The following is a 16,045-nucleotide window of genomic DNA, read 5'->3' on the forward strand; positions in this document are numbered from 1 at the left end:
CCAGGGCTGACTTACTATGAATATTCACGAGTGGCGGAATTTATTCTCCGTAGCGAGTTACTTGTTACATCAGCTCTGTGCGCTGCAGTGAAAGAACTGCTTCCTATTAGTTCTTCTTTATCTAGGTCAGTCGGAAACAATACTGAGCCTTCCTTTCCTAACATCTATTAAATGGTAGCTGTCATATACGTGGTATAAAACTTTAACAGTAAATTACTTTACTAAATGATACAATTGATAACAGCGAAGACACTATAAATGAAAGCATGCAGTAGTTACAGAGTAAAACCTAACTTGCGTCCATGTGTTATGGTGAATGAGCAACTAAGGTATCGACGAAAAGCATTTCCAGTAGCGGAAACTGTGACGCAAGTTGCGCAGGGAAGATGAAGAGTTGTTAAGAAACGAGTTGTGCGCAACCAGCCCTGTTTCGAAATACACTACGCCCACTTTCCCAACTACGGACACATGGTTTTTATACGGACTTAATAAGTACTCATTAACGTATTCACTGACGCCAGACATGCGAATCACGAAATAAACATCAGTGTTTTATTTTATTATTTGGTAATGCGTTTACACTAGCAGGGTAATGGTTTCCCCTTCCATTCGAGCAATCATTGACGGGAGTCTCGTGAACTTTGTTTCCATACGTCCGCAATGCACAGGACGTCACTACACATATAAATAAGGTGATAAGGGTACAAGCAATCTGAATCCCTCAGATTACCAGCTGCGATGGCCAAAAAGATAAAAATAATTCTACATCACGGAAATGTCAGGGTACTAGGCACTAAACTGAAAATCAGCAACCATTATTCGGTCATCCAAATTTAGATTTTCCGTAGTTTATTTTAACCGCTTATCGGGGTGGCTTCTAAGAAAACTTAGTTTTTCAACCCTTACTAACTTAGTATATGATCAGTCCCTAACGAACGCGTCGTCAACGGAGCGTTACTGTTTAAAGCTTTTCGATTTTTATTGTACACGCCTAGCCCCTTTCGGGTTTTTCCCACTTCGACCGCTTACAGATGTTTACATTCATTTTCTATGGAAGTGAAATAACAAAATAAAAAATTAAGTAGTTGTGCAAACGATGGTAATCGGTTTTTCGGGCATCAAATACGCAATACTGTCAGCCTCCAGACCATAAACGTCGAAAAAGGTAGGTTCTGTGTACAGTATTCATTGAACCCTCTGCCAGGCACTTTATTGTGAATAGCAGAGTAATCAAGTAGTTCTAGATGTAGTATGTGGCAGGTATTATGTACATACTTTAGTGTGAAAAACATGTATTTTAATATCTATTGGGAAACTTCCTAACAATCAAAAAAAAAAAAAATGGTTCAAATGGCTCTGAGCACTATGGGACTTAACATCTATGGTCATCAGTCCCCTAGAACTTAGAACTACTTAAACCTAACTAACCTAAGGACACCACACAACACCCAGCCATCACGAGGCAGAGAAAATACCTGACCCCGCCGGGAATCGAACCCGGGAACCCGGGCTTGGGAAGCGAGAACGCTACCGCACGACCACGAGCTGCGGGCTTCTAACAATCGATTCTAGTGAAAACGAAAAGCGTTTTGTACAAATCCGTCGACAACGACAAATGGTTTTACACCAAGCAGTAATGCGGTCGCAGAAAAACATTGTGTAATTTCTCATAGGCTGGCCAGTTGTAATGTCACAGTTTCGAACATTTGGGGCTCAAACATTGTCATAAATTGTTCTCTATTTTTATCCCAACGTCCTAGAATTGGCAGTGCCAAATAGACTGCAGGTTCCATCTTCGAATTTCACTTGCTGCTTTAAAGAGCTCTATCGCCATTACCAGTGAAAAATATATTCACATTTGTACCGATTTTAATTCCGTAAATTTACAGGCTCAACTATACTCACAAACAAAAACGACACGATTTTGACACAAATGTCATTGATATGGACTTAAGCATAATCGCCAATGTCATTCATGTGGACTTTAGTAGAATCGAATTTGAAACGGAACAGAAGTGTTTTAACAGTGAAAGTACCGAAGATGAGCGGTAATACATTAACCATCAACCCTAACAATCACTTTATTTTGTTCAGCTTAGGATATATACAGGGTGGTTTTTACGCTTGAGACAACTAAATATTTCGAAAACAAAGCTTCGTATGAAAAAATGTTCGAGATCAAAAGTTAATATTACTAATGAGGTCATCTGTCTGTGCAACAACTGGCCACTTCCTAACCATCCCTCATGCTTATCCAGTGTTAACTTGGCATTTTCAAACAGGAACCCCATATTCTTATCGCATATTCGGATTCCATGCCAAAAGTACACATGGTTTGCTTAAACCATTTTATTGCATTTGAGGTAGACAGCGCTGTAGGCGACAAGTATCAAGTGTGCCTGTTTTTGCAGTTAAGAACCGACTTATTTGCCTCTACACTTCATTTACGTTGTAAATATAAACCTTTGTGTCATAACGGTAGATATTTATGTTCGCAACTTTCTTTAGTGTTGGATATTTGATTGTCATCCTTAACAATCGCATGGTATTGTCATCATGTAGTACATGAATGGCTGCAAATGGTTTACAGGTAGCCCAATATAATCACTTCCTGTCAATGATCGGTTCAGTTGGAACAGAGGACCAACTCAATTTCATGTAAACACGGCCCACACCAATATGGAGCCACTAAAAGTTTGCACGGTGATTTTTGTCAACTCGGGTCGATGGCATTAAAATGCGTCACTGAATTCATAAAGACATGCAAAATAGCACACTGCCAGTCACCATGGTTCACAATATCAATTACATTTTCATACCGAATTTCCTTGTACTCATTCTAATTTTTGATTAAACTGGCATCCAATTTTTTTACGGGTTTCAATACGCACATAACATACGTCTTATTATAGGTTTATAGCTGTATCTGTTTTGAGTCGTGAATAAAATGTTATTGGCACACCTGATCTGGAGCTTATCAAATCGTTTCGCAGCCATCTTAGACGTCATTTCACAGCCTCACTTCAAGAACAAAGATCTCGCTATCTGAATACTACATCTGGACTGGGACAAGAACATCTATAGAAGATCCCAGTTTAGCGAAGTATGACAGATTATAAGAGTTCTACCTTGAAACCACAACTAGGCCCCTCGCATGTCCTGCATTTCCAATACAAACGTCGTGGGATAGCGGTATGTACATATACACACATTGGTTGTGTCGCGTACACAAGGTGTAATAGCGCAGTGCAGCATTCACAGAGTTGTCATTTGTTTTCTGGTGGTTCTTGTGAAAGGGTTTCTGACGTGATTATGGCCGCCGAATGGTGTTGGAGCTAGACGCAAGGGACATTCCGTTTCGGAAATCGTTAGATACACAGAATAGCAGATTTGAGGAATTACGTCTAAGCACGGAAAAGGCAATGGCCGATGGCCTTCACTGACCGACACAGAGCAGCGGCGTTTGTGTAGAGTTGTAATTGCCAACAACCAAGCAAAACTGCTGGAAATAGACGCAGAAATAAATGTAGTATGTACTACGAATTTGCACGTCAGGAGAATGCGGCGAAATGCGGCGTTAATGCGCTATGGCAGCAGACGACCGACGCGACTTCGTTTCCTAACAGCACGACATCGCCTGCAGCGTCTCCACTGGGCCAGTCACCATATCGGTTGGACCCCATAAGACTGGAAAACCGTGGCCTGGGCAGACGAGTCACGATTTCATTTGGTAAGAGCTGATGGTAGTTTCGAGTGTGGCGCAAACCTCACGCAGCTGCCGACCTAACTTATCAACAAGGCCCTGTGAAAACTGGTGGTGGCTCCATAATGGTGTGGGCTGTGTTTACATGGAATTGAGTTGGTCCTCTGTTCCAACTGACCGATTACTGGCCGAAAATGATTACGTTGGGCTACTTATAAACCATTTAAGCCATTCATGTACTACATGCTCTCAAACAACATGGAACTGTTATGGATGACAATGCGCCATGTAATCTGGCAGCGGTTGTTCGTAATTGGTTTCAAGTACATTCTGGAGAGATGAAGCGGATGATGTGTCGAGCCATGGAACTTTTAGGGCTATAATCGAGAGATAAGTTCGTTCACATTATCCTGTTCCGGCAACATTTTCCACCTGTGGATGGCTATAGAGGCAACATGGGTCAATATTTATGCGGGTGACTTGCGACGACTTTCTGAGTCCATGCTATGTCGAACTGCCGCACTATGCCGGGAAAATGATGGTTCGACACGATATTAGGACGCTTCCCACAACGTACGTCGCCTGAGTGTACATGACATTCGTGGCAACACAGAAAAGGTAAGGCAAAGGAAGAATTAACGTGGGGAGCGATTCTTGATTTAGAAACACACTGTTATCGTTATATTCGATAGTTACGTCATTTAATACCTGTCTTGACGGGAAATCCATAAAATTCCTCATATCAATTTCATCTTGATGATCATTACAATTATATTTTCCCGCAACTTCCTTTTCTACTTTGTACCGTTGTGAGCTAAAGGTCTTTGAATGTGTATACATTTCGCTTAGGGGAGCACGTCAGGATGAACTAGTACCCAAACACAACATTGAGTGATGATACTGTATATGAAATGTATAACATCAACGTGTACAATATCTCACCGTGTTTCCACGAGGCAGATTTTCCTTCTCCGTAGAACGTATGGGAGTTTCTCCAAAGAAATATCATCTCCAACTATAAAACCCATTTCGCTTAAAGGTGATTCAGCAGTCAGAACTTACTGAGTATCGTGAAATCTGTGCATTACATCAGCAGTAGGTCGTTAATGGCACTAATTGCAAACAAAAAACGACACAGGGTTATCCAAAATGATGTATTTCCAGATTCGTCGAAGATAACCCTACACAAATACACCTGATAGTACGGCTGGTGAATTAGAGCGTTTTAGTTGATATGTCAGTTGATGCTCTCATGGACGCCACGGTTATTCCCAGTAGATGCAGCAGTAATTTAAGAAATACTCGAAGGGAGTCATATGTGGTCTGTTGATAAAATCTTTAATGCACCTGGCGCATTTGTCGGGTGCTCCACAAAGCTGTCAACTGTCCATAGCATTATATAAGACTCACTACGATAGAAATCTAAAAAGACCAGCAGTGGATCGTCACTTGCTATATTTCTGGCAGTTGAGATTAAATAGCGAGTAAATAGGCGGAAATACACACTACTGTTAGATTGCAGTATTGACGATAAATGACTGTAATCAGTAATGGTCGTAAAACTGGAGGGAATGTCGCCTCTAGAAGCGGAATGACTAGGCTTCTTTAAAGTAGAGGACTTCAAGACACCATAACAATATTGGCAGATTTTCCGAATGGTTGTTTGCGTTTTTATCACTCTGCCCCTTCTATGGTGCAGAATGTGTTTCGTAACATCAGACTAATAACTAGTACTAGTCTTTTTAACAATATTCACGAATCAGAATCTCTTCTTCAGCCTCACTGCCTACGCCAACACATGAACTGTCTGCTGAATACTTCTGGCAATCGACCCAGCCGTCGCTGGAACTCTAGTAAAAGTCCCCCCAGTTGATACATCCAGCTTCCTCTCCTCTGATTCACTCTGCTTCACCACTTTCTTCGTTTTATTTTCCTTCATCCCTTTTAGCTCTAATTTTTCCAAACAGTATTTTTGCTCCTCACTTGCCTGTCCCAGTGTTTTTGATCTCTTTGCACCCTATTTCTTTCATTTTCCTTTTTGTAACAGCAATCTGTTATTCTTTCCTGTTGGGAGAGTTTCCTAATCCAACATCTCTTCCTCTCTTTTCTTGGAGTGCACTTTGATTTTTCAGCTATTGGTGGAATCGGTATGGCAGCCTCGGGCGATATCTGCAAAGCTTAGTTTCCTTTGAACGTAAAATGTTGGGTGACTCTGGCATTCACGCGCATCGAGTCTAGGACTCGTGACTGAGATTTGGTTGGTCGTTGTCTTCTTGGAGGAAGGCTCAGTGTGCACTGGATGGTGAGTTATCATTTTGTGAGATTTTATGGTTTGCAGTTGGTAGTTTTCCAGCTGAATATCAGTTATCGCTGACTGATGGTAGTATGCGTCTGAAAATACTTTGAGATCAGATGGACACATCCAAAGCCCTTTACAGCAGTTGGCAAAGTGGCAACACGTAACAATGTGGCCTAAACTATATTTGATATTAGATATTAGAAAACAGTACAATTTTTTTCTTGATGGCTTATTAACAATTTTCAGGTCCCTCTACCAGAATAACAACTAGAAAACGGTTACGTCCAGAGGTTAGCTTACGTGAAGACTGCGATGGTAAACAAACAGAAACTGCACCATTTTCTCTCACCATATCAAACAGCTCCAGCTTATTAGTGTGAGTCGAGTGCTGATCGACAGTAATAGGCAAAAAAACACCACCAGCTGTCTTATATTCCAGTTTTATTTTCAGCCTTATGTTACGCCGTGTTCAGTCCCCCTTACCGACGCCTAGAAAGAATGGCACCTCTTGTACAGTCAAAATAGGAACCAGAACTTAGTCACTGGTATACGTAGATCGTGACACAGCCATTCATTTGATCATCACTTGCCGACAACCAGAGATTATTGTAAATATACGAAAAATGTATTAAAATTTTCTTTAGAAAAGTGAAGACCTCAAAATCTGGGGACCAGATTTCTTTGAAGGGAAGAGGAGTGATGCACCAGAGCTTCACACATTGTAACCAACAGCAGTTGTGTCGGTCGAGCAGTGTGTCATATTGAGGAAGGAAGTGCATGGCAACTCGCTAACTAGGTGCCTTGACGCAAGAGCGCATATTCAGTGCGCAAAATCATTTTTTCAGTAGACACTAGAGTTGTCTCTGAAAATTAGGGATTTTTTTTTTTTTATAGTCCACCCCACAGGACTGCTGTTATTCGAGAAACGGTAGCCAGAGCAGTTTACACATGAGAATCAATGCCAAGCGTAATAAACACTTGAGAGAAAACATATTCCGCTTAATTTAGACCTTCAGTCTAAGTAGTGTTCAGTTGAGCACAGTATGCTCAGTTATACAGTTGTCCGCAGCTGCTCTCCGTGAAATAAAACCTACTTGCAATGCCAGTTGAAGCAGCCAGCTACCGCAGTCAGACGTTGCCACCGACAGCCGGTAGCCTCTACCTGAGCTGAGTGTGCATACAGTCAACATCGTGCCTTCGCACCGTCTAATCACTTTCTGCTGATGGCTGCCTCCTCTGTGGGCTGTGCAGTTGAGTTGTTGCCATCTAGCTACCAAACCACCAATGCCACATGCGGACATACGTCGTTGCTTTCCATGACCCCGTGTGGGCACACGCCATCGTCACTGACCATATCAGAGATAGCGGTTTAACCCAGATTATTCCAGGGTGTTTCCGGCCGAGCTACAAAAGCAGGCAAACGAAGCTGGCAAACGACAGTGCTTCCTTCTGCCCGTAATGAGTTGCCCAGCTACCTAATACATACTATGTGATCAAAGGTATCCGGACACCCCTCAAAAGATACTTTTTCATATTAGATGCACTGTGCTACCACTTACTGCCAGGTACTCCATATCAGCAACCTGAGTTGTCATTAAACATCGTGAGAGAGCAGAATATCGTGCTCCGTGGAACTCATAGACTTCGAACGTGGTCAGGTGATTGAGTGTCACAGGTGTCATACGTCCGTACGCTACATTTCCACACTCCTAAACATCCCTAGGTCCACTGTTTCCTACGTGATAGTGATGAGGCAACGTGAAGGGACACGTGCAGCACAAAAGCGTGTAGGTCAACCTCGTCTTTTGACTGACAGAGACCGCCGATAATTGAAGAGGGTCGTAATGTGTAATAGGCAGACATCTGTTCAGACCATCAGACAGGAATTCCAGACTGGATGAGGATACACTGCAAGTATTATGACAGTTAGAAGGAACGTAATAACTCTTGGTTTTCATGGTCGAGCGGCTGCTCATAGCCGTACATCACTCCGGTAATTGCCAAATGACGCCTCGCTTGGTGTGAAGAGCGTAAACATTGCATGATTGAACAGTGAAAAAACGTTGTGTGGAGTGACGAATCATGGTACACAAAGTGGCGATCCGATATCAGGGTGTAGGTATGTCAAATGCCCGTTTCAACGTCATCTGCCAACGTTTGTGGTGCCAACAGTAAAATTCGGAAGCGGTGGTGTTATGGTGTGGTCGTGGTCGTGTTTTCCATTAATGAGGCTTCCACTTCTTGTTGTTTTGCCTGGCACTATCAAAGCATAGACGTACATTCATGTTTAAAGGCCGCGCGGTTTGAGGCGCAGTGTCACTGATTACGCCTGCCCCCCCCCCCCCCCCCCCCTCTCCCGACTGAGATTCGTCCTCCCTTGGGAATGGGTTTCTGTGTGTTGTTCTTAGCATAAGTTAGTTTAAGTAGTATGTAAGTCTAGGGACCGATGACCTCAATAGTTTGGTCCCATAGGAATTCACACATATTTTTGATGTGAATGTATGCTTTCCCGGCGTATACAGTTGGCGAAGAGTTCTCGGGCTTCCAGCCGGGTGGCGATGTCTTCAAACTGCGACGTTTCGACGAGTGACATACTCATCATCTTCTGGCGAAGACTTCGCCAGAAGATGATTAGTATGTCACTCTTCGAAACGTCGCAGTTTGAAGACATCGCCACCCGGCTGGAAGCCCGAGAACTCTTCGCCAACATATTTTTGATGTTTTAAGCACCTTGTTGCTTCCCACTATTGAAGAGCAATTTGGAGATGGCGATTGCATCTTTCAACACAATCTAGCACTTGTTCGTACTGCACAGTCTGTGTTGGAGTGCTTACACGACAATAACATTCCTGTAATGGACTGGCCTGCACAGAGTCCTCACCTGAATCCTATAGAACACCTTTGGGATGTTTGGGATCGCCAACATCGATACCTCTCCTCAGTGCAGCACTCTATGACATAAGGGCTGTCATTCCCCAAGAAACGTTCCAGCACCTGACCAAACGTATGCCTGCGATAGTGGAAGCATTCATCAAGACTGAGGGTTGGCCAACACCATATTTAATTCCATTACCGATGGAGGGCGCCACAAACTTGTGAGCCATTTTCAGCCAGGTGTCCGGATATTTTTGATCACATAGTGTAAATGCTGTTATGATCGCAGCACCACGCTACCGGTGACCACCGCATCGTGCGCCGCTCTTCCGGTGTGTAAGTGCCTCCAGCATGCTTCAGCGCCTGCGTCGGGGGTATGTGACGGAGGACAACGACCGCCTCACCAGCTCCGATTACACCACTCTAATGATTATGCATGAACGACTGTCTTAACTAGGACTTTTTACCAGAAGGGCCTCCGTTCGACACATGCCACCACCACCACTGCAGACAGGCCCCAACGTCGGAGCTGCACTATGTCCTGGCAACCCAACAGTGCAGTTCACCTGACACTATAGCGGTCACGCTTCACACAGCTAAAATAACAGAAATTCAATTGATTGTTTAGAAATGATCTTGTGCCTAGTAGGGATATAAATCACTTAACATATGGCTTTATTTCCTGTTTCGACTGTTTGTTTCTTACTGTTACAGTATTTATCCAATGAAGTTCCAAGATTTACATTGAACAATGGCTGTAGGAAGCATAGAGCTTAATGTCATCCACAGTCAACCGTAAACACAATAGTAATCGACACTTTTGTAGTTCCAGCTCTTCAAAAAACCTTCAAAAGTGTGTGAAATCTGCTAAGGTCACCAGTCCCTAAGCTTACACACTACTTAACCTAAATTAACCTAAGGACAAACACACACACACCCATGCCCGAGGTAGGACTCGAACCTCCGCCGGGACCAGCCGTACAATCCATGACTGCAGCGCCTGAGACCACTCGGCTAATCCCGCGCGGCTCCAGTTCTTCGACACTCAGAATTTTAGGTACTACATTAATCATAATTTTGGTTTGTTGCTTACATCCTTCCGATAATCATATATTTAGTTTGTTGCTTCCATCGTTCAGGTTTATAATTTCCTCGTCTCTTCCATTTTTCACTATAGCTGGTGACTAGATACTTCTCTTAAAAAGTGCTTATGATTAGAGTTTAAGATACAAATGCTTAATATGAAATGATAAATTTATAACATTTACTGACGAAGTATAGTAAAACGCCTCACTTGTGTAGTAATACATTGATTCGGTTGAAGAATGAACCACTAAATTAGTGTACTTATAAAGAAGTCCTGCGTTCTCCGTCGTAGAAGGCCCAATGGGTCTTGAGCGACAGCCATTCCTTCCTCTACCAGTGGAGTAACGGAACGTGGTATGGTGGGGCATGTGCTCAGCACACGACTCTTCCTGTCGTTGTCGGTTTTGCTAACCAAGAAACTGCTACTAATTGTTCGCACTGACCACTGAGCCATCCAAGAAGACTCTTAGAATTATATTACAGTTAAATTTTAACATTTGTTCCTCTGTAGTCATCTATTAATTCCTCTTGTGGTCTTAGGGCTTCTGATCGCCCACTGTTATTAGTGGGTTGCTAGGTCCACCCAAGACATCAGTGGGGTCAGCTGATAGAGGTTTACCTTAAGTTGGCTGAAACACAGAGACTACTGTCATGCCATACTGATAGGTTTGTACGATCGCTGCTGTTTCCTTGTACGCTGTAAATGCTGTAGATTTTGTGAGAAAGAATGGACAACGCCTCTTGCAAGTTGCCTGTCGGTGCGGCAGCATTTAAACTGTGACATCACGAAACTTTTGCAAAGTCGTTGACGTTGTTCAGTAAGTGCTATTGTGTCAAGTAAGAGCTTACGTGTAGAAATTATTAGTTTTTCGGTTGTTTTTTATGACGTTTAGTTTCCAGGAAATACCTCTGTTATTTGCGAAATTTGCAGATACAAAACACTGAAGCGCAAACAGTGTTACAGGATCGTTTTTCGGAGCGTGCCCGCAGAATACGTAAATTCTGAATGTTCAGACTAGGTACTCAGCCAAGACCTGCGTAATTAATTGGCCTTAAATGTACGAGTGATCGTTACCTGCAGTAGCATAAAACCAGACTTGAATGCTAATGAAGCGAACGCCGAAACAGCCAGGTGCCCGTTGCTTTTCTTCTGAGAAGCGGCCATGATTGGCGGCGGTCGCCAATGGCCGAGGTTTCGCAGAGATTCCTTTGATGCTCCGCTGCACTGCAGTGCCAATTCCGTAACAGGGAGAGTTTCGTGTAGGGGCCGCTTACAAGAACGTTTTATGACATGGAATGACCTTAGCAGAAAGCGCTAATGTCTGCCGGATGTGGACACGACTTTGGGACAGTCACATATCTGTATAGAGCAGTCGAAAAGAAAGCTCCCGTCTTTGTAAAAGCTGTGGAGTGCCATTGAATGCGTGGCTCTTACACAAAAAGCTTTGTTTAGGAACAGAAGAAACATATGCTGGTTCACCAGGAACTTTTCCCAGAGAGGCTGAGAGCACGGCAATATCGAAAAGGGAGCTCCTCTGCTAGCTGAAGAAAGAGAAATAAAGTGAGGAATGACTTTTTTTCGAGGAATCAGTTACGAAGAAGTTCACCAGTTAACCAAGGCAAACAAAGCCCAGGTAAGTGGAACCTGCGCTCTCACAGAAGAGTTTTAAGCGGTTCGAGCTCACTAGAAGTAGAATCCAACCCATCAAGTCTTACTTGTAACGAAAATCGTGGCACAGCAAGGCTTACTTGACAGACGCCGTCGCACAGTAAATACACACTTTATTGTACTCTTCTCTTCTCCCGGTTGCCTCAAAGAGCTTCTCCTCATGACTTCTTCTTAGAACTCCATCACAGACCTTCACCTTATGACACCAGCGTGGAAAGAAGGACACTGCTGCTGCCACAGATCGATCTTCCAGTATATCTGCCACCAACGGCAGCTATTGTTGACATGTAGGGAAATTCAAATCACGTTTCAACTTTGATATCTTACAGGTTACGTTAGTGTTTTTTAACGTCCCGTCGACAACGAGGTCATTAGAGACGGAGCACAAGCTCGGGTTAGGGAAGGATGGGGAAGGAAATCGACCGTGCCCTTTCAAAGGAACCATCCCGGCATTTGCCTTTGATATCTTATAGCTTCATTTCAATGAGTTACTTTGCAAGTCAACTACATTTTCTTCTAAATTCCACAGCTGGTGTGACGTACTGTCTTCCATAATTGTACGTATTGCCTTCAGCCATTGTCCTTCAGTAACTGATTTCGCGATGATCACTCGCTTCTTAGGGGAGTTACTTCCACTTTTTCCGTGACTGCTATGTCAGAATAAGAGATTTACATTCGAACAAGTTGTCTTAAGTAACTGTTAATCGAGATGTTTTATGTCACAAGGGGCCTTAAAAAATATTATACAATTAAGCATTTTGGTCATAATTGTGAACTGGAGAGATGATAAATAAATCGAATGTTTAATATATACAATTTCATTCAATTTCACATTATTAATAAAAGGAAACCACCTGCAACACCATACATTTTCAGAATGAGATTTTCACTCTGCAGCGGAGTGTGCGCTGATATGAAACTTCCTGGCAGATTAAAACTGTGTGCCGGACCGAGACTCGAACTCGGGACCTGTGTGAGGATGGAGCGTGAGTCGGGCTTGGGTAGCTCAGTTGGTAGAGCACTTGCCCGCGAGAAGCATAGGTCCTAAGTTCGACTCTCGGTCCAGAACACAATTTTAATCTGACAGGAAGTTTCATATCTGCGCACACTCCGCTGCAGAGTGAAAATCTCATTCTGGAAACATCCCCCAGGCTGTGGCTAAGCCATGTCTCCGCAATATACTTTCTTTCAGGACTGCTAGCTCTGCAAGGTTCGCAGGAGAGCTTCTGTAAAGTTTGGAAGATAGGAGACGAGGTACTGGCAGAATTAATGCTGTGAGGGCGGGGCGTGAGTAGTGCTCTGGTAGCTCAGTTGGTAGAGCACTTACTCGCGAAAGCCAAAAGGTCCCGAGTTCGAGCCTCGGTGCGGCACGCAGTCTTAATCTGCCAGGAAGTTTCACCATACATTTTGTCTAGGAATTCAGAATCTGATGAAGAATGTTACACAGAAGTCGATTTACTGTATAAGATATGGAGAAGAAACGCTTGTTGGGGAATACGTCAAAGCATTTTGGAACATGTGGCGTACCTTACTTAATTATCAGTAGCCCACGTCAGGGCTTAGATGAAACAGAATTCAAAGCGCGTGGGCGTCAAAGAGGAGCGCCGCGGAATAGTTACGCATTCTGTTTACTGCCACTTAGAGTTTAATGGCGCAATTATAGCCGCGGCATCCCGTTACTTGTTGGTGCCACGCAGAGAGGCGAGCTGTCCGCGTATCACTGACAAACGCCCGGCGGACGCAGGCGTAGTCCAGTGACGTTTCGTGCATATCCAGTTACCCAGCACGCCTGAGGGCGTTTCACGAAACTGGAAAACGTGCGCACGCTGTCCCGCTAGACGCGTGCACGCTGAACACCCTTAGTCCGCAGAGCGGATAAGCTTCAGTGTTACTGCAGAGCTAATCTGCAAATTGTATTCCCTTTCTCGACGTACACCGTAACAATAGGCTAATTTGTGTACCCATTGAACTCTAGGTACATCAGATTTGGCATCAACAGGCGGATCTTGAGATTAACATGTAATGTGTCAAGCATGCTGGTGAAGTCAGAGGGAGAAGGAGCCGGGTTCGATTTCCGGTCGGGTCGGAGAATTTCTCCGCTCTGGGACTGGGTACTGTGTTCGCCTTGCGTTAATATAATAACAGATGGCCGAATGGGCGCACGTGCTGAATGCCAGTAAAATCCAAATAAAATACATTCCTTGGCTGTTTGAACATTATTAAGATATATTCGTGTTAAAGCAAGAATCAACATTGGATAGTTATAGTAATTACTAGCTGTACGTGTCTTTCACAAGAGTGTAACAATAATGCTGTTAGAGAAACGGCAAAAATTTATCAAATGAGTAACCTACGATCACATCTGCAGAAAATCGCTAACACATCAATAAAGAAAGCACGTGTCAATCAATTTGAGAATTTTTTTTTATTGCAATAGGTATTGCGTTTCAGTTATTAATCGCCCAGAGGCTATCAGAGACTTAAACTGAAAGAGTAGTAGAAAGCTTACTTTAAAGACGATTGTTTAATTTTGTATAAAATGTTGTAGCAGCCTCACTGTGTTTGGTGTTCTCAGGCAAGGAATAAGTCGGTAAGCAACTGGAAATCGCACTGACTTCCTATAAATGATTGGAAGCTACTGCGAATGGATGTGTAGGGAGGACTACCGACAGTCGTGAAATGACAATTAAATCAAGACCCTACGCTGCTGACAGACGTTGATATACATCGACGGGGACAGATGAAAACATGTGCCCCGACCGGGACTCGAACCCGGGATCTCCTGCTTATATGGCAGACGCTCTATCCATCTAAGCCACCGAGGGCACAGAGGATAGTGCGACTGCAGGGACGTATCTTTTGCACGCGCCCAGTGAGACCCACACTCCCAACTTTTAATGTCCACACACTACAGTCGTAGTGCCCCTGCCCATTACACTCATTACTCGTGGCAGACAATCTTACCGAGTCCAGTGAGAATTTGGGCAATACGTGTGCATCCGCACAGAAGAAGAGGGTCAATGTCCGAAAGAACAGATACCATCTTCATATACCAAAATTCATGTACCAGAGCAACCAAAGAAACGTCAAATACTATCTTATCTTAGAGACACTGTCTCTTTGTACGAGGTCCGTCACTACTCCTTCACGTGACTGTTAATTATCTGTCAATGAAAGATCAAGGCGTCCTGAACAAGAGAGGCAGAGCCCACGGTAAGCTCAGGATGTTACATCTGTCTCCCTAATTGACAAGTTCATTGTGAAGTCTTCCAAAGAAACTGAAAATGAGCTAGTCAAAGTTACTTCTCCTGTTGGGAAACCAGCTGCATCCTATGTCAAGAGGAGCTGATCGCAAAATGGCAGGCGCCCATTAACCGTTGCCAGTGGGAAGGTATGGCGACAGTTGGTAATCCTTAGGGAAATGGCAGCAAGGGATGGGAAGGAACGCCAGTGTACGCAATTCGGATGCCTGGAGGCATCAATCTACATGCTGAAGAGGCTAGTCCAACAGCCATTTAGACAACAGCGCGCAACCAACTGCACATTGTGGCACCTATTGGGAGAAGCGATGCCTATAGTCTGGGTCCCAACGTCATACTTGGACTTTGCAGTGAATATCAGAGCTACTTTAAACGCCATCCTCACTCACAGAGTTTTAATCAAGCTCACGAACTGCAGCGTTGTCTCCATAGTCGTCCCCTGGTACTGGCTCGAGCTGAAAGCTTGAATAAGATACTCCAGAGGTTCGGTGCCAAGGTAGGCTGTGACTTCGTGGATTTGAACCATAGCGTTGGGAACTGTAGGGTCCCTTTAAATAGGTCAGGCACCCACCACCTAAGTAGATGGCAGTGTGTGGATTGAACACAAGGCTTTTTTTGGAGTAATCGACTTTCCATCCAGTCGAGATAACAATAGCTATAGGAGACCAGGAAGTATCAGCATAAGATCAAAAGAGACGTTTCGCTCAGGAGAGAGTACTAAAATCTTAATATATAAGTGCCGAAGTCTTGGTAAACAAAGGCACCGAAACTGAAGCACTCCTATAAAGCAATGAATCTCACATAACAGTAGGTACAGAGAGCTGGTGGAAATCTGTAGTTCACAGCAGTAAACCTTCTGGGAAAAATGTAAGCCCTTATGGGAAGGGTTGGCAATTGAGAAATTCAGTTGATGTTTTCGACACATCAGACAATAATATGAAATCCACTGATAGTGGAGTTCCTTAATCTTACTGCAACAACTGGAGGAGATTTTAACTGTCCAAAAGTCAACTGGGATAGCTTCAGTTTAGTTACTGGTAGCCGTGACAAGACATCTTGTGAGTCATTACTCAATGCATTCTCTGAGAACTCCCTTCCCCAGATGTAAATATATTAGACCTTACAGCAACAAACAGAATTGACCTCTTTGAGGA

The 16,045-nt window shown here is 43.6% G+C and overlaps 1 non-coding gene across 1 annotated transcript; it reads right to left on the minus strand.

Annotated features, from left to right (window-relative positions):
- Nucleotides 1-14,382: 14,382 nt before the first annotated feature.
- Trnai-uau lies at nt 14,383-14,457 on the minus strand. Its single transcript has one exon. It is a non-coding gene; the product is annotated as a tRNA-Ile (tRNA).
- Between the last annotated feature and the right edge of the window lie 1,588 nt (nt 14,458-16,045).

This window comes from Schistocerca americana, chromosome 5, assembly GCF_021461395.2.
Source record: "Schistocerca americana isolate TAMUIC-IGC-003095 chromosome 5, iqSchAmer2.1, whole genome shotgun sequence".
In the NCBI taxonomy this organism is placed as follows: domain Eukaryota; kingdom Metazoa; phylum Arthropoda; class Insecta; order Orthoptera; family Acrididae; genus Schistocerca; species Schistocerca americana.